Below are 27,438 nucleotides of genomic sequence, written 5' to 3'. Positions count from 1 at the left end.
AACAAATTATTTGGGTTAGATTTGCAAAAACTGTAAATAATATTTGAAAATTAAAAAGTATGCAATTTTTCATCAATGTTTTCTTATGACGTTATTTTTCTTATGACGTTATCACGTAAAATTATCGTCCGTAAATTGACTTTACAGACAAACCCCCTTTTTTTCCTCGGATAACCGCCACTATGTAGTGTAATAATACCAACAATCAGCGGGAAATAAACCTTACAATAATATACTTTAAATACGTAGTTTTATTAATGCATAATGTTAAATTATGTTTTTAAAATAGTTTTATATTTTTTTAAATTTATTAAATTTAGGTATGTGCGAAAATTAAATTCACAGTTACTGTTTAAAAAGGTATTATTTTTGTCCCAATAACGCAGGATCTAAGGTGCTTAATATGTTCCAATTTGTTAGAAATATTTTTAATTCCCCTCCCCCCAAATACGTTTTTTGGTTTTCATAATAGAATCGTTTTTAGAAGAACTTAGGTTATCACCTATCCATAAAAGTAGTAAGATATTCTTAAGTTCAGCAAATACACATAACCTAAAATCCCTTTTTTTTTTTTTTTAGATGGGCATGTATTTCTTTCAAAATATTTCACGTCGTTTCTAGGCTTCAAATTTTCACAGTGCGTCACCCAACATCTTCTTCCACCAGTTTTCTTCTTAACTTTACCCATATCAAAAAAAAAAAGGTTTAAACAGTTTGAATTTTCAAACGAACGGTGACACCAAACCAAAGTTAATCATACAAATCCTACATTCTAAACGTCAAAGAAATAAGTTATTTATCACGAATGATTTTTAACAAGTGAACTATAGTAGATTTCGAAACTAAAATCAGATTTCTTCATCAGAATCAAATTATTCCATAGTAAATGATTTAGTTTAATATATCTTTCTCACGTTGGCACAATTCTTCTCTGCAGTCTTCAATAAGGCCAGATTAGGTCCTATCTAGTGAAGACCCCCTGGACACGGCTGTACGATCTCACGCTCGGATTGGTACGCGCTGTTGCCAGATCTCTCAACACGCCACGAAAACGTCCACTTGAAATCATTGAGTGCACGAGAAGCATTTTAAGAATACATTTTTAGTCATTTATAATGTTTTAGGCCTATACCTACCACGACGCTCATAAATCTGTAATTAATCACTAATTTTTTTAACTTGAAACACGAACCGATTCACACAATCATCGAAACGAATTCTTACGAAAATTTTAATGTTCACTTGATAAATGAATAAACAATATCAATACTTTCAGTTTCAAATACGTATGAATTTTGGCAACTGCGCGCGCAGAAACAAGGGCAGAGCTGTGGGAGTTAAAAAGAGAGAGGAAAAGCGCCCATTTACTTCAACATTGCAATTTTAAGGTGGGACGCTCTATAGACTGCCCGATGTGTTGAGGGCAGAGTTCAAAGCAGTAGGCGTGCTCAACCAATGTTTACTTTCCCGTTGGCTGATTTCTTAGTGAGCATTTTTCTTGTTCTTGTTGGTTGGCACTGCCTGATACGTAGAGACCGTAAAAATTTCGCGAATTCATTTAGCGATAGGCTAAAATTATAATACGTTCGTCTGAACGACTCTGGGCCAATGAGAAACCCTCAACCCAAGAATAGTCGAATAGCAGGAAAACCAGTAGAGGTGATTCACAATTCAGCAGGCGGTGAACTGGCGTTATTTGTCCCGGTTACTATACAGATGCCAGCGAACTATCGGAATACAGGATGTCCACAAATATCCGTTGAACCAATTTCTGTGCCATTTTTAGGACCTGGTAATAAAATATTTCTGTAAGTTTATGTATGTACACACACAAACAAAATTAAACATGAGCAAATATAAAACTTTTTTTTACTATTCATGGGAAATTACCTATTTTTATTTTATAAAGCCAAAACATTCCCAAAGATGATTCCCACATTATTTAAGCTAACAGTCGCGAACTATTTATATTTAACATGAGACTATAAACTGTATAAAGGCGTCATAAAACTAAATGAATGTTTGTAAAAGGATGCTGAAAATTTAAGATTTCATGAATTCCAGCACCGTCACTGTTTATTTAGGGCTTTCCTTTTTTTAGTGACATCCATGACCTGTAGGCACCCTGGAATAAATGAACAGGACAATCACTTAGTTAAAAGTAACGACGTTAAAGTGGCACACCCAGCACACGAGGTGAAGTTGAGCTTCAAGCGCCCCGCCTGCTCAGGGGCGTATCTGCGTCAGTGAGAGGTGGGATGATAAGTGCGACGCTCGCCGGTGCTTCCAGCGTGGAATCGCCTCTAAGCGCAATGCTGTGGACTGGCGCGCAGGCAGTGGATTTATGAAAATGAAGGTTTAATGCAAGTCCCTTGAGTGATTTTAAGTACATGCCTAAAAATTATTCTCAAATATCACGTTTTAGCCATTTCCACTATCCTAAAAAATACAGTTTAAAAACGAACTGCGGAAACAGAACAACTCATCCGCCCTCAGCGTATTTTTCATTGCTTTCTTTTTCGTAAACAGACACCACACAGAGAGAAAGGTTTACTTCCATTTAAAAAAATATATTTGTTTTGGTATATGGCGAAAAAAAAAAAAAGATGTAATTTGTTAATCCAAATAAATATTTTGTAGCAGGAAATATTCTGTTAACCCAACAAAATGATTTTGTTGGCTAAACTGTATATTTGGTTAAGTATTTTTTTTTTTTAGCTCGCCAAATTTGGTTGGGCTAGCAAAAACATTTTGTTGCAGCAAGTGAAACTGCTACTTGTTTGATTCAAACTGACCTTTTATTCTCTGTTCCCTCGGCTGACGCGGGCATGGTTTCTTCTGAAGCAGCGCACGAATGTGTTCTCTAACGACATGGGAATGCCGGTGGGGGGGGGGGGGGGAGGACGCTGGCATAACAAGCTCGAGGGACTCGCGAACAGCAAGCGGCGTGGAGAAGAAGGGGGGGGGGGGAGACTTGTGTGCGCGCGTGTCACGGGGGGGGGGGGGGGGTGAGGCGTGGAGGGGGCGGGGAGGGGAGGCGGGCCAAGGGAACCAGCCCAGCTGCGAGGGTAAACATACTTGCTAATTCATCAGCGCGCCGAGTTCGCGTCTAAGAAAACAATCATCCAGCGGGGTTCCTCCAAAATTCTCTACGAAAAATAACGGGGGTTGTCGCAACAGGCCAAGTGCCAAATAAAAGATTTCCGAAGTGAATTTTGAAGTGAATCATCTTTCTGAGTAAAATTTCAAGGTCGAATTTTAATGCAACGTTTTCGTGAAAAATTTTTTTTCCTTTAGCCTAAATTATTCTCAGTGTGTATGGGGAGGGTCCATGTTAGGGGAGGACCTAAGTGTGTCTCAGGCCGAAGCCTATACACTCTACCATGCGGGTTTTTAACCATGCAGGACAAGGGTGCGTGCATCATGTGCTAATTGCGGTTTACTGGCCAGCCATGGCAGCGATTGGCGATTTTTTTTCCTAACCTAACTAAAACTAAGTTTATTTTGTTTGGGAGGGTCTGGGTTAGGGAAGACTCTAGGTGCGTCCCAGGCCGAAGCCCTTACACCTAATCATGCTGGGTTTAAGCCATGCAGAAAGGGTGGCATGCATCGTGTGCTTTGCTCGGGGATTGGCCAGCCATGGCCGCAATTGGCGCCATGGCTGACTCCCCTTGTATATACATATATGTGTATAAGCATATTTATAACACAAGCGTACAAAAACATTTTATTAAAATTATTTATATGACGAAACAGCTGTTTTTTCGTTGAATATTTCCAAGTTATTTCTTTAGTGAGAGAGGATTTATACGATGCGCACACAACGGAACATACTGTAATATAACAGTAATACAGAGTACTGAAACTCAGCACATTTGATTTGTTTACGTTTAAAATCGCTGTCGCCTAGCGACAAAACGTCATAAAGTTATTTGTTGACAGATGCAGAATGTTGGTTTACAAACTGTGTTTGGTTTATTGAACGTAATTTAAAGACATTTAAGTGACATTTAATATTTAACTCCAAATTTCCGTAGCATTTAGTTTTCTCAGTCTTAGAAATAGTACTAAACCAAATACTCCAATGTTCATTTCATTGTTAGCCATTTTTTAATTTTACACCGTCCGAGTCTTCTGAAATAATTTTTTCTAAGTCTGCTTCAGAATCTGCAGCAGTACATATGCTCACCTATTGGTTTGCTTGCATTTTTTTTTTCAAGCCGCCTCTGGTTTTGCGCCCTTTAGCAACATCGTGATGGCAACTTTCTTCCCCTTCCCCATCCAAGAACAAAACAACCGTTACCATCATAAAAATTCGCCAGAGCGCGAATCCCCATTTCCCGGTCACCCTAGCCACAAAACCCCATCCTCCCCCCCCCCCCGCCCCCCACACGGCTGTATCGCGACCAATCCCAGCGCACTTCAAGGGCCAGCACGCGAGTCAACCTAGGGTTTGGAAAAACTCGGCGGTCTGGCCACGGGCTGGAAGCAGTTTATTACGATGGTACAAGTGGGAAGTTTTAAAGGTTTTTAAACAGCGAAAGTCACTCTCGTAGTTATAAAGGACGTATTCTTCGAATAGTGACTTCACGCGCTGGCAGTGAAACAAGCGCAACGCGGAAAGCAAGCCCCTTTCATCCCACCTCCCGGATCCATAAATATCTTCGGGGCAAGCTTGAACAATGAATAACGGCCGGCACTAAGGGGTCGGGCGTGCTTTCTTCGAATCGGAACACAAAGGGGAGCCTGGAGAGCCGCATGCGTCATCTCTCCTGCCAGTAATCTCGTCCTTGTGGGAGACAAACGCCGATTTTGTTTCGCAGCTCTTCTCTCGGGAAACCTTTGCCCGAGTAGGTACTTCAGATCAGTGTCATCGAAAGTGACGATGGGGGAAACAAATATGCCTCGGAGTGCAAAAAAAAAGTTAAATAAGCACAGAAAAACAAATTCTGTACTTTTGAAAAGATTTATTTGGAAACCAATAGTCAAGAAATAGTTTGTAATACTACAAGAAGGATATTGCAGCTTAGAACAACACTTTGCTACGGTTATTTTTGTATCTATGAAATACTTTTTTTTCTCTCGAAATAATACTGAATATATCTTACGAATATTGGCGCATTATTATATATTTTAATTGATGTTTCATTCAAGCTGAATTTTTAAAAACTATGGTAAAGATAATCGAATATTCAAAAACTGAACTTTATTTTGTTTTATAATGCTTATTAAAGTGCGCAGTTAATACTGGAAAGCTATTCAGGGATCGGTTTACAAAAATGAATAACTAATGGAGGAACTGGGACAACAAAGTGCATAAATGCCAGGATAATATTATAAATCCAGTATTGCTGTGGACTTCATTTTGTAAAATGACAAAAATGCGTGGTTTTACAGGTGCACGAATATTTCTGTTCCATTTACACACAACATAAAATATTAGTGTGTGGTGGAAATGGCCGAGTTTTTACATCTGTCAAAAAGTTACGTATACGGGCGTTATGGTGAACTCCTTCCGTCAACGAACCGAACGATTGCGGACATCAGATTAAAATTGGAAACTTTGAAATAGCCTTGACCAAAAATAAATTTTGGTAGCGTGGCATGATTTAAAACATATTTTACGTTATATGGCCAAATTTACTTGATGGAGAAAACTGCAAGCCATTTTCCGTCCAAATATCAATCCAATATCAATATAAATATCCAATTTCAGCTCCATTTTCGAACATATCTGGAGAAAAGTATTATCATAAAAGTGTGACAAGGCCTTCACAAAACATAGAAGCGACTTTTATATATTGTCATGTATAGATTATAGAAGAGATTTTCAAAATAATATTTTAAGTTTTTTTTAGTATAAAACTGAATGTTAATAGGTGTATGAAGTTGAAAGGATTCATAAATTAAGATTGTTAGCTTGTTTATTCTTTTATTTAAACTTTCATTTCAAGAACTTTTTTAAAAAAAAAATGTAATCGGTACATGTTTGTATAAAAATAAATTCTTGTTTTCAAAAACACAGTTAAGTATTCTCTAGTATTTTCATGCTACATTACTGTGGGCATGAATGACTCATTCTGGTGATCACTTTAGTTTTAAACCTACATGTGAAGCTATTATTAAAATTTTACAGTTTCTTATTTGCAGGAAAATAAATATTTTTATTTACTGGGGGGAAAAAAAATGTGTTGCTAAGAAACTTTGGTTGAATAATTAAAATTATGATTACTAAACTACAACTTCTTCTTTTTAATAATGTTATTTGATATACATATTAAGTTCTATTTTAATTACAGACACATTTTCCTCCTAGCAACCAAATGAAAATATTATTTTTGTTTGTTTGCTTCAGTTTATACTTAATCTGCCTTTTTCACTTTAGGACTCGCTTTTTATTTTACTTTCACGATGCCAAGCTGCGATTTATTTCTTTTTTAATGAGGTGAAGTGGAGACGAAATTCGCGAAAACATCCGATGAAACGCGAGGTGGGGAATGTGCGTTGCCGCTTCTCGCACAAGCGCACACCCTTGCGCTAGCGAGCGCATTTCGAGCGGAGAGAGGCGCTCCCCCCTTGGCTGTTGACCTCAAGTCACTCTCAAAAGAGCCCGTGGAAGTATCTCTCTCCTCTCTCTCTCTCTCTCTCTCTCTCTCTCCTCTCTCTCTCTCTCCTCTCTCTCTGTGTCTCTCTCGGATGCCGCGCAGACCGCCACACTGTCGGCGCGCGGCGAGCCATAGACAGAGACAGAGAGAGAGAGAGACGGAGACAGTCAGTCGGTAAAGCGCCTGCAGGTATTCGAGAAGCAACACGCAACACACAGCGGGTCTGCGGGCGGGCCCGCGCACCAGGCGGTGCCTCGCTACAAACACACATCAAAGCGAAATGCCTGGCGCTTGTGATTCACGGCGCAACTCATTAACGAACATTTTTTTTTTTTTTTTACGTTAATATGGAAACATGAGCCCCAGGAGATTCTCATGAAAAATAAAATTCCCGTATGTAAAATAAATTTGAATGATTGTCATGTGTTAGGGGTTAAAAACAACAAAAAAATTTATCATGGCCTGCTTTACTGGTAACAAATAATAATAATAATAACTTTACATTGACTCGTTCATGAAAAGTGTATATTTGTGATAATAATTTCACCTGAATTCAAAATGCTAAAGCTTGTTCATATGTTTTACGACGGCATACAATGCTTAAAAACGAACTACGAACGTGGCAGTACATACAATAGAAAATTAACAAATACGCTGGGGGGGGGGGGGGGGGGGGTTGAGAACACGCAATATCAAATCAGCCAATGATGTATGGGGCTTTTTTTACGAAAGCAAACAAAATCGAAATTTGCAACTCAAAAGACGAGGAAGAACAAAAATTACGCCTGTGACAGAATATTTTAAGATGCAGACATGATTTCTATCCTAATGAATTACAGTTCCTTTAGTGACTTCAGGCGAAAGACTTAGGCAAAACGCCAGTAAAAGAGGATAGTTTCAGGAAAATACTTTCAAGTGAAACGGCTTTAGGTAAAATGGCTTCGGGCGTAACGTTTATGCAAATTAATTTTAGGAAAAACTTCAGTCAAATGAAATAATGGAAGGAAAACATTTTAAAAGCAAAATTACTTTGAGTGTTTTTTGCCTTGGGTTAAACTAAAATGGATCAAATTCCTGTATAAACAATCGACTTGAGACAAGATAACCTTGTGCACAGGTTAATTTTTGGCAAAACGATCGGTTAGTCGAGAAATATCAGGAAAACGCCTTAAAAGGAAACGTCTTTAAGGCTAGGTCCCATGCGCCGAATTGGTTATCTCTAGGGACCCGGAATTTTTGGGGATTTTTTTGGTAGCAAGGTAAACTGCAAACATGTATGCCTCTCTATCACTATGGTTATCGGATCACGAATGTTTGGACTCTCCCCTCTACGACTGTTCCACAGTCAACCACCAGCGACCAGCAGAGTGAAGAAGGGAAGGGAAGAAGGGAAGGTTCTGCAGTGAGGCATCAGCCAATAAGAAAGTATGAGTGGGTAGAGTACACATTAACTTTAAATTTTAGACTGACATCAAATTAATCTCTGAAATTTCCGAGTCTCTAGTTGTTTCATTATTTTATCATTAGTATTGTTTAAGAGATTTTCGTGTAAATTTTCCCGAAAGCTCTTATTGGATCACAAATTTTCTCACCAAATATCTACTAAAATTTATTGCAAACTTTAAAATGTCGCGCAAATGTTAATAGTTATGAACATTCGCAAAATACTATGTGATGTTTAATAAACATCTGCTGAGAAAATGTGGAGCGAAACATAAATGCAAGAACGCTGTTTAGATAAATTTACAGGAAAAGCCAATGAGAAGAAAATGGAATAACCGAAATTAGCGTGAGAAACTGAGCCTTAAGTCGTGGCTGTATTTTTATTAGCGAGGCGGGATGATAAGTGCGGCGCTTAATGGTGTTTCTAGCGCGATGTCGCCTCTCAGCGCGCAGTCTTCTCGTCGTGCACAGGACAACTGCGATATTTGAGCGGTGTCCATGATATAAAATTTTCAGTCCTTTGAGTGCTTTCGTGTTTGATGCCTAGATATTATCCGGAAAACACGCGTTTTGGCCATTTTCACTCTTCTGAAAATAAAGCTCGAGAACTAAACCTGCTAATCCACCCTACGGCGTATTCTAACGTGTTTTTTTTTTTTTTTTTTTTCGTAAACAGACGCCACTCGGATATTTCGAGCAGTTCTCAAATGTCGATGTTTCTTCAGAAGCTCTTCACGCCTCACGTGTGCCCGCGTGGGCGGGGCCTTTAAGGGGGAGTAGGCCTCGCCATCTTGCGATCTCAAGACTTTTATTGCCACTTAGAAGTAAAGCACCCGCGCTAAATGTTTTGGTTCGGGATGGCACAGGACCTAGCTTCGGCCACTTGTTGGAGTCGACACTTTGTGAAAACGGGTGCGATTATCACGTCAGTTGTAGTGGCCGGCGTGAAGTAACTAGTTATTTCCTCGCGGCGCTCACCCTGTTAGTAAACACGAGGCGGCGACGAGGTATGGAAGGTCTGGGAGATACGATTCATGCCTTGACAGCTAAAAAAAAAAAAAAAAAAAAAAAAAAAAAATGTTTGCAGGATTTCATGGCTATTGTCTAAAGTAGCTTGGCTTCTGGGGTGTAGTCGCGTCCTCGGCGAATGATTCACCGACGTTATCGGTCGACATCGCAGTCGCCATCATCAGGGAGCAGTTAACCTATTGTAACTGTAAACGTCGGTCGAAACGTTGGTGAATTATTCGCCAAGTACGCAGGTACAACCCAGTAGCCAAACTATTTTTTTTTTGTTGGAATAAATGGTTCTAAATTAGAGTTACAGCATAGGAGATGTAAAAAAAAATTCCAAGACGACGGGGTGTAACCCCCATGGGGGAAAGGCGACGCTGACCCCGAACGTGAACCTAGGGTCAGCGGAGAGAAGAAATTCTCTCTCGGAGGTGAAGAGTCAGCCAGCATCGTCATCGACGAGAGAGAGAGAAGGGGGGGGGGGCGACTTCCTCCCTGCGCGATATGATTGTGAGGAAATCTTGCAGCCTCCTCGGGGACAGGAGGAGAGCGGAGGAAAAGGGTGGTGGGTGGGGGGTTGGAAAGAGGGCGAGTGCTGTCTCCATGGAGACACCGGAGTCTTCCGGAGTGCAGTCGGACAACCCCTCGTGGGGTCCTCCCCCCACCACCCCCCTAGGGACCCCCGCGGGTTCGCGCCTGCAACAGCCGTCTTCTGCGCGCCTCGCTCGATACCTGCGCCGGCGCCGCGCGCTCTTACCTGTTGCTCGGGCAGCCGACCATTCCCACCTCCCGCGAACCGAACTGAACCTACATCGAAAAACTACAGATATTTTCTCTTTGAATTTTACCCGTTTTACGTTAAAGCAACTGCATCGCGACACACACACACACACACACACATTTGATTTCAGTAACACTGGGTTTAATAAATTTATTTATTTCTCGCCTTATTTTAAGTGGCGAAGTTAATGCGTGCCACCTTGTCTTACACTCAACCACATACGTCTTTACTAACTAGGTACATGCAAAATAAAACCTGATAAATGTTACAGCCTAGATATACCAAAATTTTTGTCACAAATACATTTAAATAAAAACTGAACTAACGTATCAGTACAAATATGAAAATAACAAAAAAAATTAGCATATAAGATACACATGAGCTACTTGAAGTATGATATATTATATGCATATTATAAAAAAGGCCTTTTTTAATCTATCTAATGCTAAAGTTATAAATATTCTTGCCCGGGAAATCATGATGTGTGCTGTTGTCCCAGTACCTACGTTGGTTGAAGTTATTTTGTAATACCGTTCCCAAAGAATATTTCCAGTGTTATCTGTGCATATTAATAACCATAGTAAAACTAAAATAAAGTCTTATTTTTGAATATTTTTTTTCCATTAAAAAAAATACGTTTTCTTGTGCAAAACATAAAGTATTAAATTATGTGCCCATGTTCGTAAGCTCAACAAGAAATTGTTTGATATTGTTTCCAAAAACGTTTTTGTATATAAATAAATTACCATATAAATTTGGTAGACAAATTTGCAATGTTTTATTGTTATATTAAAAAAAATTGGTTGTCTGTAAAGTCGGTTTACGGACGATAGTTTAACGTGACGTCATAACAGAACATTGATGAAATGATTGCATACTTTTATGAATAAAATTGAATCATTTTTATTGAATTATCACTACTTTGTATGGATACAAAGAAGGAGTGAAATGAAATCTACAATTTAATTGATACATTTACTTTTTTGCACTCATTAATTCAAATATGTTTATTACTTTAACGAAGAGATTATTTTAACTATAACTTTTATACATGTTTGCTATTTAACTTGTTCCAATCTGTGTTATTCTGTTGAGGATGGGACGATGATAGGAAAAGTAGGGAACGAATGGGAGTGTTTCAAGTTTAATATGCCTCGAAAAAAGTCAAATCGATGGTCGTTCCAATCGAGCGGAAGAGAGATAGATGCTGCGCAAGCGTACAATGTGCGTAACGGGACACAGCGTAACGGGACAATGTGCGTAACGGGACACTTTTTCGTGGCGTGCAGCCGGCGTTCATCGATTTATTAGACGATGTCACGTCAAAAATAATACTTGGGTAAAGGTTTCCCCCCAAAGCGCAAATAACGCAGGTCCGAGGTTCGTTGTTCGGTCGGTTGTTCTCTGGCGAACTGCGAACTGATCACGTGGTTTATTCCCGCACCTCGAAGCCACACGAGCCCCGGGCGGAACATACGGCCAACTTTTACTCCGTTGGAAAACATGTTCTTTGAACGATTCCAGCAATGGGAAGATTAAATAATTTATTTTTTGACGTGACAACGTCTAATAAATCGATGAACGCTGGCTGCACGCACGAAAATGTGTCCCGTTACGCTCATTGTACGCTTGCGCCGCATCTATCTCTCTTCCACTCGATTGGAACAACCATCGATTTGACTTTCTCGAGGCACATTAAACTTGAAACACTCCCATTCGTTTCCTACTTTTCCTATCATCGTCCTATCCTTAACAGAATAACACAGATTGAAAGAAGTTAAATAGCAAACATGTATAAAAGTTATAGTTAAAATAATCTCTTCGTTAAAGTAATAAACATATTTGAATTAATGAGTGCAAATAAAAGTGAATTTATCAATTAAATTGTAGATTTCATTTTACTCCTTCTTTGTATCAATACAAAATAGTGATAATTCAATCAAAATGATTCAATTTTATTCATAAAAGTATGCAATCATTTCATCAATGTTTTGTTATGACGTCACGTTAAACGATCGACCGTAAACCGACTTTTCAGACAACCAATTTTTTTTTTATATGCGTCATTGCTAGGGGCATGCATATTTCGCGAAAATATTCTGAGACTAGCTGAAAGTTAAAAACAATGTAGCATCGTTTGTGTGTCATGATTGGGTGGGTTTATTTTATGTATGTACGTGTCGATTGCTAAACCACCAATCACAGCTATATTCAGTGCGGAAGAGTACTGAATGTCTCGTTAACATATTATTATTATATTATTCTCGTGAAAATGCTGCCCAATTGCGACTTATCAGTTTGGTTCTGAACTGAAGATTCATCCCCGCCATCTTGTATTTTTTTTCCTCTATGTATAGGGAAGCCTTCTTTTCACAGACGAGAGAGCCAAACGCCCGATCGTGCATCTTCGGGTTTCATTTTTTTTTTGTTCATTATAAATAAATATACAACTCATGATAACTAATGGTCAATTAGGTTAGGTTAGCTACATTATAAATACTTCAAATCATTGAGGACGGTTGATTTGGTTAGGATAGCTACATTAAAGATACTGTGAAATCATGTAAACGGTTTCCCCCAAATAAATACACCTGTTGTGGTAAGGAAAAAAAAAGCTAGCTAGTTAGCTTCGGGGAACTTCGGGTGTGGCTCTCTCGTCTGTGAAAAGAAGGCTTCCCCTCTTTATATCAAGCCATAGCTTGCAGTGCAAGCAGGTTGGTTACGGGAAACAGAAGGGATGGTACACGAAGAAGAGTTGGGACAGAGTAGAAATAAACTACCAAGCAATGGGCGGGAACTTGGACATTGCTGTCCGCATTAGTATTTGGGTTGTTGCTGGTTTTTTTTTTTTTTTGGGGGGGGGGGGGGGGGGCGACTTTCGTCGTTTCCCGCCCAGGCTGCCGGCCAGATCTCGCGAGAGAGGCGCGCGCGTCAGGCGCTGGTTCCGAGCACCGCCGCTAGGAAGCGCCGCAGCTGCCGGAAACAGGGAGGCCAATCCTCGGCGGGTAACGAAAGCCGCGCCCGCCTGCTATGTATTGATATGCGCAGGCTTGCCAACCTCCGCGCCCGGGGGAAGACGGTGTAATAGCGAGCGCGCGCCATGTTTGCCAATGAAGCGCCCGCGCCAGCGACACTCGGCCTCGTTAGTTACGCCCGTCCCGGGGCCCCGCGCCTTGCATTCAAACGCGCGCTTTAAGCGTGACGTCGGTTATTTATCACTCGGGTCCCCTCGCGCGGGCGTTCCGTTCCTCGCGCGAAGGCCGTTCCGTTACCGCGCGCGAGAGGAAAACGGAACTCATTTCATACGTGTTGCGAACTTCGAAGTAAATAGGCCTACTAACACAATTGTTTTGACGTGACTACGTCTAATAAATCGATGAACGCCAGCTGCACGCACGAAAAAGTGTTTCCGTTACGCACATTGTTCCGTTACGCTCATTGTTCCGTTACGCTGTCGGCGAGTGCAGTAACAATAGGTTATGTTACAATTGACTAAAAAATTATGGTGATTCATATAATTGATGATAGATATTTGATTACAGTTTATTTATATGAAAAACGTGTTCATAATTATATTTAAACTTTATAGCTAAACGCCAGTTTTTAAAATTAATAACAAGTCATCTACACGTGAACTGTTTCGTCGACTGTTTATAAAGTGAAGTGAAAAGTTAATGTGGTTTTCATTGCTTATTACAACAACAATTTCGGCAATAAAGGTTAATTATTCTTGCATTTTAAAAATTCTGATTACTAGTATAATTTAATGTATTTATTTTTTTATTATCAAAATAAAAATGATTTAATTTTATTCTTAAAAGTATGCAATCATTACATCAATGTTTTGTTATGACGTTGTCACGTTAAACTATCGTCCGTAAACCGACTTTACAGACAACCAATTTTGTTTTTTCATCGTCACTATAGTTGACGAACTGAAGCAAACTTATGTAGTCTACTTCCTCACGTCAACTAGATAAACACTTGAACTGAGGGTGTATGTCCCATGCAGGTTAGTATATTTATTTTTTACGTTTAACACGGTTAAACTTTTAGACTTTTTGGTGGCCGAACTTCAACAAAATGAATATATATATATATATATATATATATATATATATATATATATATATATATATATATATATATATATATATATCAGGGGCGCAACAACTAAATTTCCAAAGGGGGAGGGGGAATATACCTTTTTATAAAGAATCGTCGATCCCCCCCTATTGAAGCGGGGGGTCCGGGGGCCCTCGCCCGGGAAAATTTGTATTTCAAGGTGGAAAATGGTGCTATTTAAGCAGTTTTATTATCTAAAAATTGATTACACAGCACTTTCTTTGCCCCCGTTTGCCCCCACTTCTAGGTTTCAGAGGGAGGGGGGGTGCAAAATACCCTTGCCCCCACCCCCTTGTTGTTGCGCACCTGATATATATAGCCCATACTTTTTGCATTATTACCTGGCAAATTTTAATTTTTTAGCCTTTTTTGTGCAGTATGGTTAAGGAGAACCAAATTGAATAAATAACTGAAAGTTGAGTTTAAAAGCAATGCTGGTGACTACTGCGTGATATGATTTAAATTACTTTCGGAAAAATGTATTTAATTTTATTTACTCTTTTATAATCATTAAAAATTAGGATGATTTAAAAAAGGCTCAATAAAACTAAATGCATTTTTTCTGGAAGAAATTTTAAACCACACCAATCAGTTGCTATCAACATTGCCTTTAAACTTATAAAGAACCAATTTTATATTCCATTTCATTCTCCTTATCCTTATCCTTATTCATTTCATTATCCTTATCCACGTCAAAAATGTAACTTTGCCAGCCAATTTTATACGTCGGCAAGTTTAACCGTGTGTAACGTAAATATAAAATAATTACCTGGAACGTGACGTACACCCTTAAGGCCGAGTTTTTATAAACTACGCAAGAAACGCAAGGAAAAAGTAAAAAAATATATATAGTTTTCAAATATCTGTTTATAAATCACGCATGACGCAAAAAACGCAACGCAAGCACCGGCAAAATTTCAGTCTCTTAAGTTTAGGATTGATTTTTCGGCCTTCTATATTTTAAGTGAAGTGTAACGGAAACATGTGTAAAGAAGGCTCCGATTTTATTTTTATCACACGCATCACATTTTCGCATATTAAACTATCGCACAGTGGAATGACTGAAAATGACTTTTTTAAAATCATTTTATTAACAAATATGCGCGAATAACATTAATTATGAAAATAAGTGCGATAAAGACAAATGTTTCTGAAGTTTAAGAGTTTGAAGTCGAAGGGTTTGTGATGTCTTGCTACGTGCATGTTTTGTAAACGACCGTAGTCTTCTTGCGTGTGTAGCGTCCTTAAGCCATTGCGATTCTTCCCACGTCGTTTGCTGAAATATTACAAGTGTTTGTTTTTTACAATGTTGAGTTCGTAAAGTCGTGACCTCCGGAAAATAAATCGAATAGCATCTAGTTGAAAGGTTGGTTAGGTTAGGTCAACTGCATTTATAACAAGTAAAATATTTCTTTAAATTGTAATTTATGTGTTTTTGACGTGACAACGTCTAATAAATCGATGAACGCCGGCTGCACGCACGAAAAAGCGTCCCGTTACGCACATTGTTCCGTTTTGCTGTGTACCGTTACGCACATTGTCCCGTTACACTGTATTTATTCTTTTATTACAGGGGTGCCCACAAGAAGGGGTAACGACGCAGACTGCGTCATTAAAATTTCAGGGGGGGGGGGGGTGGTTAAAAGACGAGAAAAATGTATATATTATTTACATAATTATAGCTTCTAATGTGAAAATACGTTTCTGGTGCTTTGATAATTGAAAGGGATCTTGTAAATCAAATTGGCAACCCCAGCACTTTCCTCAACAAAAGCAGTTTGGCATCGGTCGTTTCAGGATGGAAATATTACCTGATATGACCAAAATTATTATTAGAAAATCAGTTTAAATTAATGCAAAATGTAATAAAATATAATACTAAAAAAGTATAATATTATAAAATAATTGAGTTAATCATTGAGAAAATGGCATAAAAAATTTCGGGGGGTGGGGGCGCATCATTAGGTTAGGGGGGGGGGTGAGTCATAGTGTTTGGGGGGGAGGGCACCTCTGTTTATTATTAAAAAAAGTAGCATCTGTCTGCGAGTGCAGTAATAATAGGTTATGTTAGATATTTGATTACAGTTTATTTATATGAAAACTTGTTCATAATTATATTTAAACGAAAAGATAATGTGGTTTTCATTGCTTATTACAACAACAATTTCGGCAATAAAGGTTAATTATTCTTGCATTTTAAAAATCTGATTACTAGTATAATTTCAAGTATTTATTATTTTATTATTAAAATAAAAATGATTCAATTTTATTCATAAAAGTATGCAATAATTTCATCAATGTTTTGTTATGACGTTGTCACGTTAAACTATCATCCGTAAACCGACTTTACAGACAACCAATTTTTTTTAGTGTAGCTAAACTAACTAGAATTTCACTTCAGTTAATAGTCGCCTTAATTTCAAGAAGCCGTGACTTAACAACCTCCACAATAATAATAAAAAAAAGGAAACCATAAAAGTTTGTAATGCTCCCTTCAGCAAGAAAAAAAAATAATAATTTTACGGAGCCTTGATACCGATAAAATTTATTTTATTGATTTATCCCATTAAGTTCCAATAAGCCGCCATTTTCAACATTCACCCCTGATAATCTTTCCTCCGCGCACATTGAACGCGCCGTGTCTCTTACCCAACTCTCTGCCCACTCAGCGGAACTACTTTCACCCATGACCTGCTTACTATCGTCCGCACTAGCACTTCCCTCCGCGCGAGAAAAATAGTTCTGTGCACGCGTTCACGAAATTTCCCTCGTGTGTCGCTGCCAACTCTTTACACTATAATTTTTTTAATGCTATAAAAATCAGAAAGATCAGGATTAATCTCAATAAGGTCAACTTATGTATAAATGAATACACAGCACAAGTAAATAGTTCAAACAAAAGATTTACAAAAGTTTCATACTTCCTGAAGTAAGGCGTCATTTCAAAATTAACTGAGCGATTATTTCTATGAATGTAGCTATGTGATATATACATATATACTAGCTTAATTACCCGAAGTTGCTCGTGCTCATGGGAGCTGATTTTCGAAAAACTTATTTCACAGTTGATGCTGGCTACGTAATATACATAAGGTACACAACTGCATATTTTCAAGTCTGCGGTAAAATATATTTTTTGAAGAACGGGAAATTTTGATCTTTGACACCCCGCAAAATTTTCTATAACTTATTGTTGAAATACGTGAAATTTTTTATTTTAACCCCCCACCTCCGAAACCCTCCCTGGGAGCTGATTCTCTGTATAACCTTGTCCTCATTTAATGTAGCTATATGTGATAAAGGGATTACCACTGCTGCATTTAAAATCTTTAGGACATAGGCCTATACTGAAAGACGGGAAAATTTCAATCTTTAACGACCCCGTATCCCGCCTTAGTAGCTGATTAAAATCTGAAAATGGGTAAAGAATTAAAATGTAAAAGACGTCGCCAGGATACGCATAAGGCGTCAACAATGCGATAGCCGTTGCCATGGAGACAAAGAAAGCACCAACAAAGCAACATCGTTTACAAATAGAATAATTACTTATCTTTAACGCCCCGCAACCCTCGTTTGGAGCTTATATCCGTTAAACTCTTCCTTGGCGGATGTCTTCGTAGCAAAAGGAATGCACGGGCAAAATGTCAAGCCTGTATGTCTCATATCTCCGGAGAATTCGTCATGAGTGGGTCATTCAACTGGTATTTCACTTCAGACAAACTTTTACCACGCCTTTTCACCCCCTAAGGGATGGAATTTTCCAAAATACTTTCTTAGTTTTCACCTACGTTATATAAGGAACTCCTGTGCAAAATGTTCATACTTCTATACCCACCGGTTTAAGCTGTGCCTTGACTGTCAGTCAGTATCAGGGTTTTATTAAGTGTATATCAGTGCTTGTTGCGTAAAATATTAGTTTTGAGAAAATCGCGATTGCAAATTATCAGGTTTCTTAAAGTATTTATTTTTTTAACTTTATTAACTGCTTTAGAACATTGGAAACTCATTAATTGTTTTAAAATAATGTCTCTAATTTCCCTTGTCAATTTTGCAAACTTGCCTGTGATAATAACTCATTTTTTAACCATTTTTGACTTAACCCTCTTTACGCAACAGGCACAGATATATAAAAGGATAATTGTGTACTCAAATACATTTTTAAAAAAAAGTAGTTTTATAGTTGAGCTCAGTTATAGTTTTTTTTTTTTTTTTTTTTTTTTAGTCCTGTTCTCAACACTGAGTAGGTACATGTAGGGACTTGATTGACGCGTAATGCGCTCTCGTGCGGAGTTACGGAATACGCGGGTGGCGCACGAAGCGCGTCGTGCGGCCTACGGGTGCGCTCGCTGGGTGACGTGGAAGGGTGAGGGGGTAGGGAAACGGCAGGAGGGGAAGGGGGTTCCCCTGCAGGGCCGGCTGTGCTCGCAGGCAAGCGAACGCACGGAATATGGCCTTGGCGCGTAAACTTCCGCCCTCGAGGCCAGACTTTTATGCTAATTTCTGTTCGCGGCTTGTTTGAGAAACAGCGCTGGGGCGCGAGGTGCTGAAATTCAGAGCACCTGTTACGCCCCGCTCAGCAGAATGTTTTCAAACTACGCGCAGGGCGAGTCCCGATTCAACCGACAACTCCTGCCGCAGGTCCATCACGAAGAAATAAGTTGAAAACATTTTACAGTTTAAAGTTATTCTCACGGCTTATATATATACGCCTTTATTGCAAATAATAGAGATATTAGCTAAACACTCAACGTCTGGATAGTATTAATCGAACCAAGTTCTACAAACACTGGGAAACTTGTCGCTGTAGTTAAAAAGTGTATAATTTTCGGCAAAAACAACGCAAGGGAAATGTATAGTAAACAAGGGTGTTACCTTCAGTTACTTCAATGTCATTGCACTCGTGAGTAATTCCCGCATCTAAGGCCACCCGCTCGCTACGTCCACTTAGCGTACTCACGTAGCTGTCTGTGACGCATTCACGCAAACGTTTAATTGTTTAATTGTCAATGAAGGTTGTGCTAAACAGTAATTGTAACAATAGTGTTACTCTGATATCAAATGCGTTTATATAGCCTGTCAATAAATTTATTTGAGAAAGAAAATTAAAAAAAAAACATAAAAATTGACAAGGTCCCGTCCCTTTAAAAAAAATTCATCATATTAATATAAAATCTAAAATAAGAACTGACTGTTATTACCTCGTCCAACCATTCATACGGGTAACAATTACATGACTAATGATTATTCCTCTAATATATAACATTTTCTCATCAAATAATATAATTTTTAATAAGGTTGGAGGACCTACTGTCATTCATAACCTAGAAAACAATCAGCATGATAATAAATATGCATGTATCACTATTTAAGTATAGGAGTTTAAATGTACATAAATAGTGTTACGAAGGCAGACAGGGCTGCGATGCGCGCCAGGTTCAGCCCCGCACGGCCTCTGACGTCACGCGCCGTCCACTGACGTAAGGCATGCCACGCGTGCCTGGCCGGATTACAAGGGTCCTCGCTAACACCCTCCGCTCCCCGCGCACAGTCCCGCCTCTGGCCATTGCCAATGACCCTTTTAGCGGCCCTGGGAATTCTGCGGGTTTCCCGAGGCCGCCGCGCGGAGTGGCGAAATTTTAACACCGTCTTTCTGGACTTTTCGGGCGTCGGGTCGGCCCAAGATGACACGACACTTCCAACCCCCCCTCCACCCAGTCGGTTCCAGAAGGTCTGCCGGGAGTATAAAAGCAGTGACGCCGGCCTCCGCGAGAGATACGAGCAAAGAGCGAATAGCGGAGCAGAGGAGAGAGTATCTCCCTCGGGTAGTGATACCGGCGACACCCGGGCGATCAGCGAGAGGTGAAGAGGGCAAGTGGCAGGGCCTATCGGGAGGCGATACCTGAGAGAAGGCCTGGCGAGCCAGTCGGGTGCGACAAGCGATAGTTGAGGACTGTACTGAGATACAGTGTGGGTGAGTGTGCGAAGGAAGCGGACAGAGGCGGACAGAAGAGCGAGCCACTGTCGAGCCAAGCTCCAGTGGTAAGTGTTAATGTTTCAATGCTCAGTGTAGGAGTGATTGTTGTGGACAGAAATCTTGAGTGCAGTAATTAAATTTATGGTGTATACAGTAGTAATAAATAAAACTGAACCAATTAATTGGGCTATACCTTACGAACCCAGTATTCTCCCCACCTTATACCCGTAACAATAATAATCATAACTGTAAACCCAACCAAAAAAATAACGTAAATTTGAAGTTCGATAAATATTGAATTCATGAAAAGAAAAAACAAAACTTGAACGATATTCAGTTAGTTCCTCTTTTAGTAATTTTTGTAAGAGAATATCGAGTTTTTTTTTTTCTTAATTTCGTGAGATAAATATGGCCTCTGCATTCACTTGCTGAAACATTAGGAGAGAGGAAGTACAAGAAAGTGAGTGCGTGCGTGAGTGAAAGTGCAAGTTGGTAGCCGAGCTCTTTACGCCCGGGTCGTTACCACAACGCCGAAATACCATAACGCCCAATGTCAAAATTGACCACAACGCCGACAGCTAGAAATCTGCTGTGTACCACAACGCCGAAATAAAAACTGAATGAATTTGTGTGTGTTTCTTAAAAAAATTTATCTCAACGCCGAAATACCACAACCTGACCTAACCTAGCCTAACCTAACCTAACCTTACCTAACCTAAGCTTTGTGGCAGTCCTGCAATGGCATTTTTCGGCGTTAATGTATTTCGGCGTTGTGGTAATTCGGCGTTGTGGTACACAGCAGTTTTCTAGCTGTAGGCGTTTGTAGTCAATTTGGCATTCGGCGTTATGGTTTTCGGCGTTATTGTACGTTCGGCGTTGTGGTATGTTCGGCGTTGTGGCAACGACCCTTCGTGGACCGGTCCCAACGTGTCCGGCTGCGTCGGAGGGTGTCCGGGTGGGGGAGGGGGTGAAGGGAGGGTGAAGGGAGGGTGTAGGGGGAATGGGGAGGGGAGGGTCTCGTTGCCCGGCAACGGCCACTCGCGCATGACGCCCTCGCTAGGCTGGGCCGCAGGGGCCGCTGGGAAAGTAACGAGTCGCGCCGCCACAACAACGCAACAATCAACAAACACAACAAACCACAACAAACCACTCCCGTCGAACGAAAGGTAAGAACACGACCTGGTGACTCGTCGCTTGCAGAGAGACACTTCATGTGCGAGCTTGCCTCGTCACGCCTGTTCCAAGCCTAACTTGCAACTGTCTCGCCGTCGTCAGCCTATCACGTCCGCCTGTACTGTCAACATTTGACATCAGGTGATGACACTGGATTCTGTTCCGTATGTTTTTTTGTGTTGTTTAAGGGATAAAACGTTTTCTAACTGATGGATTAATTTGCTTCGTAATGTAAATAACCATTTTCTCGTTTCCTAGGCTTGATTGAAAACTTTTTTTTTTTGTTCTTCAAACAAGTCACCTCATGACAAGTTAATGTCAAACGTAACCGTAAAAAAAAAAAAAAAAAAAAAAAAAGAGACTGGAGCACGGAAACAAATGAAACTCTTCTCTTGTTCCGTTACAGAAGTCCAGTAAAACAACTGGCCCTGGCTATTCTATGACTTAAAATAGGGGGGGGGGGGCACTTGAACCAAATTTTATTGCACATGCCAACGGAATATCTAATCGCTCTGTGCATCTGGTATTTCTAAACCTGTAGCTAAATAACGGGTGGCATACGTCAAATTACTCCCTACACAATGATCTTGAGCTTCATTCAGTAAGCCTAATAAGATCAATTGTTATACAGTTTTAGTTGCAACTTCTCATAATGAATTACGAGGAAAAAAACTGAAAATATTTTAAAAATTAAAAATTATAATAATATAGTAGGTATATTTTGATTGTTACGTATTGAAACATTCTTAAAAATATTCATTTAATACAGTTGGAATGACTGCCAGGAAATAAGTCACAAAAGGGCTGAGAACTGAACAGTTGAACACCATATTGGAAGATATATTCTGTAACCTAAAGCTAATTTTTTAATCTTATGATACAATCTGTCTTTTTAACAGACTTTCATTAGCTTCACTTGTAACTAACTATATAAACGAATCAGGGAAGTCGATTTTAACTTACTTCTAACTGTCGTATCGTTTTGAAACTTTGCAAGTATATATGTAATCCGGATCACAATACAATACTTTGGCACCATCGAACTGATCGAATGATGGATTCCAGGAGGTAGAAATTGAAACTCTTCAACTTTTTAGTGTGTAACTGATAGAAACTTGTTTGTTTTTTGACGTGACAACGTCTAATAAATCTATGAACGCCGGCTGCACGCACTAAGAAATGTCCCGTTACGACGTGTCCCGTTACACTCATTGTTCCGTTACACTCATTGTTCCGTTACACTCATTGTTCCGTTACGCTGTGTTCCATTACGCTGTCGGCGAGTGCAGTAATAATAGGTTATGATACAATTGACTAAAAAATTATGGTGATTCATTCATATAATTGATGATAGATACACGTGAACTGTTCCGTCGACTGTTTATAAAGTGAAGTTAAAAGTTAATGTGGTTTTCATTGCTTATTACAACAACAATTTCGGCAATAAAGGTTAATTATTCTTGCATTTTAAAAATCTGATTACTAGTATAATTTCAAGTATTTATTATTTTATTATTAAAATAAAAAAAATGATTCAATTTTTTTACATAAATTTATGCAATCATTTCATCAATGTTTTGTTATGACGTTGTCACGTTAAACTATCGTCCGTAAACCGACTTTACAGACAACCAAATTTTTACTACAATAATAGGTATTATTCAAACTTAAATCTCACGACTGGATATGGAAGGCAAGATCCTCCAAACGTTTGTTTTATTCTGCTGATGGGATGGAAGCAAATTGCTTCCTTCTTAACGACACACACTTATCACCGTCGTTAAAAAATAAACGACGTCTCTTCGACGCCAATCGTGCAAAACTGACGACAGTAAATGCTTTAGTTGTGCGCTCATCCGTCGCTCGCGTCGCTAAGAGCATCGCTCGCGCGCCAACCTGGCCGAGGCCTTGGGCCGCACACACACAGGATAAGGCACGACGCGACGCGACGCGACGCGACATGTCTGACAGTAGTTACCGCCCATGTATTTACACACAAGCATTGCACTCAGGATCAGACGCGGCCACGACACGCCACAAAAACTGTCGCGATCAGACACGAGACGACAACATCGAATGACTCTGCTCCAACTTCGTCGCGAGCAGACTGTCTGACGACTGCAGTGTTCTGCGCATGCGGGAGTATAATTTTTTTTTATTTAAAAAAACATGTCGCGGTGTGCGTACTACTCTTATTTACTCTATGGCAGAGTGTTGATAGCAGACTAGTTAAACACATTTTACATCGTTACTATTAATTGAGTTAATATTCACTTGTAAAGTGGAGCTGGATTCAAATCGATTAGTATGTTTAGTAAAGAATATACCTATTTTATATAATCGATCTTTGAAGGAGTATCATGAAGAAAATTTTATTTCAATAAAATGGGAAGAAATAAGGTAACATAAATACGGTGTTAAGCTGTCGCTAGAAGACGGTGATTAGCTTGCAAACACTTCCACCCCCCTCCCCCCCCCCCCCCCCACAAGACTTTTGGGATAGCACAGAAAACTCACCAACAGCTAGGAGCGATCCAGATAAGAAAACTCAACAGTGTTTTCTTTCCAGAACTGCCAACTTCCGCTGTTCCCTATCCGTCCCTAGTGAGTTTGCGGTTTGTTTCAATATGTTGACAGATTTTAACCAAACAAATACGGAGTGAAATAGATGAAATTTATAAGTGAGCATTAAGACTAAATCTCATTTTAAATAATCAAATTTTAACTAATTAAACTGACGAATTGAAAACTGACACAAAATTGCAGCTGGCAAAGAACCATTACTCGCTGAATCCAAATATAGGTCGCTTAGTCTAAACTTCCGGCAATTGCGCAATTCTCGTATTGCCTACTTACCTAGATAAATATTAACGATATTACAATAAATATCTCGTGTCTGTACCCTAAGTCTGCAATCGCCTAAAATATTTTAAAAATAACTTCTAATAACAGTATAATACACACTAACACTGAATGACCATTAAATAAATATACATATCAATAAATGTTATTTACACGTAATCATGTGACTTTACAAATAATTTTGCGTCTCTAGTAATCGAGTCTGTAAGGGCTAGGCCTTGACGTCGCAGCAAATGTGTGTGTGTGCGTGTGCGTGCGTGCGTGGGTGACTGGGTGTTCGACAAAATATTCTTCGAAGCCAAACAAGATTATTGGAAACGCCTCTGCCAGTCAAACGACTCACTTGTGCGGGGTCGTCGCGAAATAAACCATACAACTCTCCAGCAGCGATGCAGCTAACTTCGTACACTGCCCGCATGAAGTTTTTATGCCGGTGTTCAAGGCACCTATTCAAGTCAATTTTAACAGCGGATGCATTCATTATTTTAGCCACCTCGGCACAGTTTAAGACTATCGGTGTGACGCAGTATACCGCAGTCTTATAGTCTGCCACAAAACAAACTCTAATACCTTTGAACAAGTCTGTATTAAACTTTGTTGCGCTTAATACTCGCGCACTCAGTTTCTCCACGGTACACATAACTCGTTAAAATTTGCACAGTATTTATAAGTTGCACAAGGATCGAAAACCAAACCCGTGGCCATTTTTACAGTACGATTCGATGCTGCAAATGCCAGTTACAAACTTCTTTCCGTGCAACAATGGACAATTGCGACACAGTTAAAAAAAAGTCTTTCTCGGTCAACTATGTGGGACCCGAACAAGAACAAACGTGTTAGGGACTACACTAAATTCATCTCGGTAGTTATCACAAGTTTCTCAAACGTTAAGCCTTCACACTAGCGGGATATCGGGCCTCGCTAACAAAGATTGTTGCAGAAGGATGGGTTCGTAAACCGAACGGGCGTTGCCCAATGAAGCAGACTTACTTGGCGGAGTTCGGGCAGGGGGCGTGCCGGTTCCTTGTCGTGGTGTTCAGCGAGTTCTTACACGATCAGCCCAGCTCCCAGTCCGGACCGCTCAGTCCGAACTGGCCCTATGCACACACGACCAGTCTGTACTAGAACTGAAGCCTTCCTCACACACGGACAGTCTTGTGGTTGCTATTGCTGTTGGATGTAGTGAACTGAGTGGGGGGAGTGGGGGGATATGGCGCGGCGGGTAAAATGACGCATGACACTTTACTTCATGTATTTATTTGGCCTTGGGGGATACCCGTTTAGCCATAAAATCAGGAATTTTGGCACTTCTCCTGTAGGTTGAACTTCATTGAACCGTCATGAAGAACTAATTTTGTAGCGAAACAATTGAACGTAGGCCTAGTTCAAAGGCGTTATTTTACCATTTACCTTGCGTCTGCTGTACTGGCTTGCGACGAACGTTTCGGTTAAACCTTCCAGTTGAAGGTTTAACACAGTGTGGTCTCATTCATCTTCGTTGTTCAGCATTCGCCGTAAGACAGACAAAACTTCTACTTGGACGAAGAAGCTTGGCTTCTGGGTTGTAGCCGTGTCCTTGGCAAATAATTCATCAACGTTTCGGTCGACATTGCAGTCGCCATCATCAGGGAGCAGTTACCTACAAGCCAAGCTACTTCAGGCAATGACCGTGAAAGCCTGCGAACACTACTTGGACAGTTGATAGCACGGTGTTTAGAAGCCAGTTTTAATATTGACGACTTGCGTCGATGAGTCGCCATTTTTGTCTTTAAACTTTTAACACCATTAGAGACCAATACTTATATATAGCTAAATATATGTGTATATCTGGTTGACATAACACATAATCGCGGTTATTGGGTGGAAATTTTCTTCAAATATTTTTTTATAAAATGCGTTATGATTTTTCATTAAAAGACATTGGAATAAAAGGTGATTAATTTCGTGATTTGCTATGCCACAATCGCAGGCAGGAGAGGCTGCAAGTAACTTATATAAATGATTTGATTGATGCATGGCAGTTTGTCGTGAACGAGTCTCTACAAGTGTGCGTGAATGGTGCTACTCTCTAGCTCGCTCAAAACGAGATATCGATAGTCGTGCTCATGGCGATGCTGTAAAGGGTTTTAGTTTTTGTGAAGAACTATCGTAATTTTTTCGTTGCAGGTTGGTAAAAGAAATCGCAAGTATGATTAATAATCTAGTCAAATGCATAAAGTAGTTAAAAAGTATATAGTTTTGCCACTTATTTTAATTATATTTGAATAACACTATATTAAAAAAATACTATTAAAAATGTGCGTTCTTAGTAAATTATACACTGATGGGGTCATATGGCTAACACAAGTTTCGAGTGCGTCACATTACCCCACACATGACTTCATTTCCCAACTTCAAAGTTAGCATGGCACTCAGCTGTTGAGCAGGTTCCAATTAGCCGACACTATAGGCGCGCGCAGAACTTCAGTAGTGGGGGTACCAGAACACGCACCCCTTCCTCCATCCCATACGCATCATCCCTCAGCCATAAAAAAATTTAAGCAAAATTTACATGCATCGTAATCTAACAATTTGTTTTAACAAGCTAAACAATCTAATTATTTTCTTTATTAAGTTTTACCTTGTCAAATAATAGTTATTACTGTAGTTCACATAAACTATATATATATATATATATATATATATATATATATATATCGTTTAGAAATTCAGCCTAGTGGTGGTGTCAAAGCACATATGGTCAGTGGCTGTTTATGGGAGAGGCGGTAATTAAAATAATTTACTCCAGACCACGTGTGATCTATGAAGTCAGTTTGATTATTTTTTATAAAAATTTGTAGTAGGTACGGATTTTTGTGCTACTGCACAATTTTTAAGGCACCAGAATTGCATTGTAAAATTTTTTAAGTGGATTTTTTTTTTAGATTCATATCAGTCAAAATCTCTCCGGTTATCCGGCCCTCCTAAAATTCGAAGATGGGTCCACTGTATGTGGCACCTTCAAGTGACACCTCCAATATTTTGTGGACGGTCTTAACAAACTGGCAAAAATTAGCAAATTATATACTCTTACCCAAACTTACACTGCTTATTAAAAATACGATTTATAAAAAGTAAAAATTCAATCAAAAAATATAGGTGTACAAACCCTATTAAAATACTTCAATAAAAACTATTGGCCATTATAAACTTTGTCACTGAACAGTGGATAGCCTAAACAGAATCATACAAAAAAAATGATGACTACTTTAATAACAGTTGCTCTGGTACTTTGCAGGAAGCATGTCCACCAGAAGTTCCTCCGCGGCGAGTCACAGAAGCAGCGAAAACAGCGGTCAGTCGCCAGCTCCCGAGGTGCTGAACTTCACCCTCTACGGGGCCCCGGCGCCAGTGTGCGTCCGCAAGCCCGCGCAGCCCAAGAAGAAGTTCAGGCCAAAACCCTCCAGGCCAACCCCGCCACC

General features: G+C 39.6%; 1 protein-coding gene across 1 annotated transcript in view; it reads right to left on the bottom strand.

Moving 5' to 3' along the window:
* The window catches only part of LOC134538240 (tyrosine-protein phosphatase Lar), a 1,248,834-nt gene extending 1,223,752 nt beyond the window's left edge, over positions 1–25,082 (bottom strand). Inside the window, exon 1 of the mRNA XM_063379387.1 lies at positions 24,968–25,082. The gene's annotated coding sequence lies outside the window, so the exon portion shown is untranslated. The remainder of the gene's footprint in view (positions 1–24,967) is intronic.
* Positions 25,083–27,438: the final 2,356 nt, after the last annotated feature.

The sequence above is a fragment of the Bacillus rossius genome, chromosome 13 (genome assembly GCF_032445375.1).
Source record: "Bacillus rossius redtenbacheri isolate Brsri chromosome 13, Brsri_v3, whole genome shotgun sequence".
Classification (NCBI taxonomy): Eukaryota; Metazoa; Arthropoda; class Insecta; order Phasmatodea; family Bacillidae; genus Bacillus; species Bacillus rossius.
Note: the sequence above shows the minus strand (reverse complement) of the source record. Positions and strands in the feature narration are given on the sequence as shown.